Here is a 6,713-nt window from a genome sequence, read left to right as displayed (position 1 = left end):
AAAAAAAAAAAAAAAAAAAAAAAAAAAAAAAAAAAAAAAAAAAAAAAAAACCAACAACAACAACAACAAAAAAAACCTCTCAAAAAAAAAAATCTAGGGAAGCTTCTAAATCAACATCAAAACTGTAATTGGTGAAGTGTGTGTGAGAGAGAGGGGGGCAAGTGAAAGGGTCTGTACTATTGAATCATGGGGTAAATATGACATGCAGAATGTTTGATTCAAAGGCTGGATTAAAACTGAAGTTACCAGGGACCAGCAGTTAGCATAATGGCTATGTCGCTGGACTCCCATGTAGTCAACCACACTTTGAATCCCAGATCCGGTGACTTAAAGCTCACACTGGGGGTGTGTGTGTTATGTGCCCAAGATCCCAAGAGGAGAATGGATGTGTTATGTGCTCAAGATCCCAAGAGGAGAATGGAGGAGAAGGGATTGTAGCATGGCCATCTCCCCTAGGGGCTATTTCTCGCTTTCTGTCTCTGTCTTCCTGGGGAGTACATGCACCCTATAGGAAAAAGCCTATCAAACAAAACAAAACAAAACTGAAGTTACCATAGGCCTCACACACTTGCTTTGCTTGTTTGGTTATAATTGTTAAGCTCAGGGCAGTCAGAAGGGCCAGGTGGGATCCCTAGTCACAAGTCTAGTAGTTTGGTTCTAGATCAAAATATTAGCTGTTTAATATATTTTTGAAGACTTTTCTCATGTGTGACATTTAGGCTACATGCCCCTGGAGACAATCACAATTGCCACCCTAGTGAAAAAAAGGGAGAAAGAGTATAATAGACAGTACACCAGCGAGCCGTAGAGTGGCTTAGAAGTGGTGGATGTGATGACACAGGGGAACTGGACATGAGGCCCAGCACAGTAGTGTAGGTTTTAGGGTGCCACTGTGCAGTACTGGAGCCCCCTGGGAAACCCAGGTTCGGAGCTGGGTTGACCTGATCATACCAGGTGCCCACATGTCCTGGTTGGCTAGGAGGCTGGGGGAGGGTTGCAGCATGCTGAGACCCTCAAGGGTTGTCACTCTGTCTCTCAAAAATAAAATAAACTTTAAATTCAAGGTTAAGAAAATAAGAACTAGAAATAAATGACATAACCTACACCCCTAAAGTTGATGGGGATTGCTTTATGTTTAAATCCAGGCACATCTTCTAGAAAGGGATCCTATAGTTAAGAGATTTTATAATTTTCTGGCCCCAAACTCTGCATATTTCTCTTCTTTTTTGGAGAGGTTTTTGCTATAGGGCACGTGCACTTACCAGAAAGACAGAGAGAGACAGCGAGACAGAAAGCGAAAAAGCACCCCCCAAGGAGGATAGCCATGCCGCAATCCCTTCTCCTCCTTTCTCTTCTCGGAATCTTGGGCATGCACGCACACGCGCCAGGTATGAGTTTTAAGCCACCGGGTCCAGGATGTGAACCGCGGTCGACTATATGGGAGTCCAGCAATATAGCCATTATGCTAACTGCTGGTCCCTCCTCTTGAGATCTTGAACACACATGCACATGCATGCAATGTGAGATTAATCCACCAGGTCCGGGACTCAAAACGCAATCAGTCGCAACGTGAGATTAAGCCACCAGGTCCAGGACTCGAACCGCAATCAGCTACATGGGAGTTCAGCAACATAGCCATTATGCCAACTGCTGGTCCCTGCATATTTCTCTTCTTTCCTCCTAATATTTACTTGAAGGCTGAGCATGTTTTGGAGGTTTTCTCAAAGCTCAGTCTAAGGACCGACATCAGATGCAGAATCTGCATTTTAATACAACCCTGTGTGATTTCTATGCATGTAAAAATGTAGCAAGCACTATTTCAGAGGGTCATCAGAAAAGACTGAGGTGTCAGTAATTCCGAAAGCACGGTCCCTGGACCAGAAGCCTCAGGACCACCTGGGAACTTAGAAATGCAAACTTTTAGCCCTATCGCAGAACTACAGAATCAGAAACTCCACAGTGAGGTCCAGTAGACTATTTTGACAAGCTTTCCAAGGTGATGCTGATGCTTGAATAGGAAACACTGATTTAGGCAGATGGTGAAACCAACCAAGGAGCTGCAGGTCCTGGGTGTAATAACAGCCATGGCAGGCAAAAGAGGAGGAGGCCGGACCTCTTGCCAGCTGCAACTAATTAGCTGTGTGACCTTGGAAAAGTAGCTTGGCTAATTGACTAGATTGAATTTCATTAGCTGCCAAGATAAAAGCATGGAAGTTCCTTGAATAAAATTTCTCCAAGTGTGATTTGTGGGCATCCAGGTGGTTTGTGGAGGGCTCACTCAGCAGTTTCAGAAACAAAAATAATAGCATAAGTAATAAAGATAATAAGCAAAAATGAATTGTGCCGAAATATGTTGGATGATTTTGAAATGCTAAGATGTGAATGTATGGAACTGTTAATAAACCCCACTGCACATATGTTATGAGGTTTGGGGTGTCCAATGCTGACCAGTTCATCTTTTAGTTAACAGGGTACAGATCATTTCACTAATATGTTTTCACATCATTTACTTGTTACCATTTACATTTGTTGACTTCCCATTTTCAATTGTTCCAATTATACTGTATTATAATTGTAATTTATAAAAATAGTTCAATGGCTCATGAGTGGTTTATCGATGCATTTAAGTGCCAACGCAATAGCTACATAAATGCTATTTCGGAATTACACTGTGGGTGTGTTGAATAGCACTTGGTGGTGAAAATAGGATTTGAACCTGATTGCTTAGGGACAAATGAATCTTCAGTATGAGGAATTTGCTCAAGCAGTTGAAAGGATCTGAAATAAAAAGATAATCTAAGTATTCTCTCTTGGTCTCCGCCATGCTGTGTTATGAAACTTTGAGAATATGATTTCATATTTGTTGTTTTCTCCACTGCCAAAAATAAAGGTAAATACCACACTCATCAAGAAATATATAAATACAACAGTAATGACATACAGTATCTGGGTAGAAAAGAGAAAAGTTTCTGGCAGATTACTATCTGACAGCATTGGATAACAGCACGATCCAGGTTACGTGGGATCTACAAGAGTAATGAATCATGTGCATGCTAAGGCGGGTGAACCTACTAACATGCAAAATATGAATCTCCTTTGTGCATACATATCAGTGCATATATAATGGAGGAGGGATCCATGGTTTCAATTCTGCTTTCCACCTGTCACTCATGTTGTGCAAGACAATAGTCGTCACTTAGCCAAGGCTTACTTTATTTGCTAGGTGCAGACCTGGAAAAGGTACCTCGCAGTCACCACTGGTGCAACAGCAGTAATATAAGAGCCAAGAAGGATATTGCTCTGGAAACAAACGACTTATCTTCTGAGTGCCAAGGTGCTCGGTGCTTCATTGATGGGGAAGAACACAGTGCCTTCTGACCTTGGTTCAGCATGGACAGCTATCATCGTTAACTATGAAGGTTATCATGGTCACTGAGCAAATGTGTGTTCAGTGGGGAAAAGAAATGGACAAATTGAAGACTATTTTTCCATATTAAATCATTTTGGCTATGCATGGAAAAAGTGCTTATATGATTTTTTATATAGTTGAGTTTATTGAAGTATAACTCACATTCTATCATGTAATGCAACTGCAATTATGAGATGAAACATTTTGTCCCCCTTCCCAAATTTGGTACTGAACTCCTCATTGCCAGGTCCTGACAACAACTGATCTTTTCTCAGAAGCTAGTTTTTTTTTCCCCCAAAATGTCATACAATATGTACTTTGGGTACCTGGCTTCTTCTCAATGAGTTTTTGGATGAAGGAGGAGATAAAACAATATTTTATAAAGGCAAGAGTAAGGTATTAGGTTTTTTATCTCATGTGGTATGGTCAAAATCAGAGTTTCAGCAATACTCTTATATCACTAATATTTAAATACCTCACTTTTCAGCCAAGACATTAAGCTTCATCAGGAAGATCAAAAACTGTGGAGCAGAAGCCTTGGTTGACAAGGGCCTAACTCTTTCTTACAAATTACTAATAGCTGTTTTTTGCCACTTTTCTGAGAAAAACAATTTCCTGCTTTTACTGGTCATTAAACACACAATTCCCCACAAACGCTGCAACAGAATAAGAAAAATGTTTTCCAAAGCCCTAAACAATCAAGGAGTAGATGAAGAATTCCTCAGGTATCATCTTTCAGGTAATTATTTTTCGAAGGGGACGTGCATTGATGATGTACTATTGTGTAAATGGATGCCTTATAGTTTGAAGCTGCTTTCTTGTTTCAGTGTTTCTTTTTTTTTTTTTTTAATGGACCTAAGGAAATGGAAACTTAGTTGAGATATTTCAGGAAAGCATCTGAGTACTGACTGGTTCAAGGAGTTCTTATGAAAAATTAAATATGCAAATTATTTTTACATGCCCGCTTATGCAGGAAAAACACCTGCACACCTGGCTCCCCAGCAGTCCCTGCTGATTAATATGCATGTAACCCAAAACTGCCCATTGCTGGGTAATAAGAATTTTAAATGTACTTGGCTTATTTTCAAGTAAATCTCTGGATCTTTGGTACTGCAATTATATATGCCAGTTTAGATGCTCATTTCATGTTAAATCGACTTCATAGACCATGGAAGAAGGTCCACTTTTGTATTTAATAGGTATTTTTTCTTTTCTTTGGGGAAAACACTGACTCCATTTAACAGCAAACAATGGGCTTTACAGTGTAAAGCAAATCATCTGGTAAACTAGAATATGTTACAGAATAATTGAAAGGAAAAAAAAGGGAGTGGAAGATGGCTCCTGCCAGGCAACAGTTGAAAGTCCATGTGCAACTAAAAAGCACAAGCCAGCTGGCCAGGTTGTCCCGATAAATAGCTCCCTTTTGGTAGACTACTTATAAAATTCAGAATTGTACATGACTTATTTCAGTTGGGCATCTACAAAGCCTTGAAAGTAAATAGCCACAAGGAAGTCACTTTTTTTGGTTTGTTTGTTTGTTTTTGCCATAGTTCATATGTGTACTCACCAGAGACAGACAGAGAAAAGGGAATAGAGAAAGTGAGAAATCACTCCTCAGGGGATGGCCATGCCACGATCTCTTCCATCTCTTCTTGAGATTTCGGCATGCACACACATGCAACTGGGCTCTTTCAAGCCTCTGGGTCTGCGATTCAAGCTACACAATTCAGTCATGTGGGATCCAGCTGCCCCAACTACCATGCCAACTGGTTGGCCCAATAGGTTACAATTTTTTTTTATAATTTCTTTTTTAAAAATTATTTATTATTATTATTATTATTATTATTATTATTAATTTTGACCAGAGAGAGAGAGAAAGGGAAAGTGAGAAAGTACGCTACCAAGTCTGGGACTCAAACCATGGTCAGCCATGTGGGAGTCCAGTACCTTAACCACTGTGCCACCTGCTGGCACATCAGTAGGCTACATTTTAAGGTAGAGAAATTGAGGTTCATTATCCCAATATCCCATTCAAGACCTTCTAAGAAGGTGGAAATAAATAAATTCAATACAACTCACTTCCCTTGCTTAGACTTCTACCACTAGGCCACTGCCATTCTTTCTGCCTCGTTGTTAGGTCTGTAGATCATTTATTTTATCTTCATTAGAAACAAAAGTTTTAGCCTATGGGCTTTACTTTAAATAACATCGTTCACATTTTAGCTTTTTTTTCCCCAAAGGTTCAAGAAAAAATATCCAGGAACTAGTTATCTGTAGTCAAACTGGTTATCCTTACTTATAGAAAGGGGTTAACAATAAAACAGTCTAAGAAATACATGACAACTAAGTTGGACACATCTTGTTCCATGCTAAGTTTGACATATCTTAAACAGTCCACAGAAAGCATAGCAACTAAGAGAATTTTAACAAATATTAATAACTCTTTTACACCACAACAATACAAATAAAAGCTTGTGACCATTTCTAGTCTATCATTACAGACTTCCACTAATATAATATTAATAGAACTTCACTTAAATTCACATGTATTCGTTGGTTTATATAAGTTCTTTTCATATGTCAAGCATTACATAATTTCATTTGCTTAGTTAATCCTAAAAACAACCTATAGAGATGAGTAGCATTATTTTCATTTTACACGTCATAGTAAAATCTTTAAAAAGTTAGACAAGGTAAGTAACTCATTCAGCTTTGCCCACTTTTACCTACCCCCTCCTAACCCTGAAAACAAAAGATATTCTGTACATGTTCCTTCTTCCACACATTTCACCTATTTCCTTAGACACGCTCTCCTTCTTTTGAACTCAAGCTAGTATTTAGGATATGGGGACAGCAAATCAGTGATGACAGTCAGTCAACATGCAGTCCCCCAATTAAGCAGCCTAAAGAATATGAAAACAGACAATGAGATCGATAAATGTTCTCGAGTTGGTTGTAGTTTTTATCTTGTGCTTTAACTTGTTTTAGTTTTACATTGCCAGTGACTTTAGAGTCATGAACTGCAGGGACCAGCAGTTAGCGTAATGGCTATGTCGCTGAATTCTCATGTAGCCGACCGCAGTTTGAGTACTGGATCCAGTGACTTAAACCCACGCCAGGCGTGTGTGTGTGCATGCCCAAGATCCCGAGAGGAGAATGGAGAAGAAGGGATTGTGACGCGGCCATCCCCCTGGGGGGTGATTTCTCGCTTTCTATCTCTCTCTGTCTCTCTCTGTCTTTCTGGCAAGTGCACGCACGCTATAGCAAAAACCTCTCAAAAAAAAAAAAAAAAAAAAAAAAAAAC

Source organism: Tupaia chinensis, unplaced genomic scaffold (genome assembly GCF_000334495.1).
Source record: "Tupaia chinensis unplaced genomic scaffold, TupChi_1.0 Scaffold000682_1, whole genome shotgun sequence".
Taxonomy (NCBI): Eukaryota; Metazoa; Chordata; class Mammalia; order Scandentia; family Tupaiidae; genus Tupaia; species Tupaia belangeri.
This window is presented reverse-complemented; position numbering follows the sequence as displayed.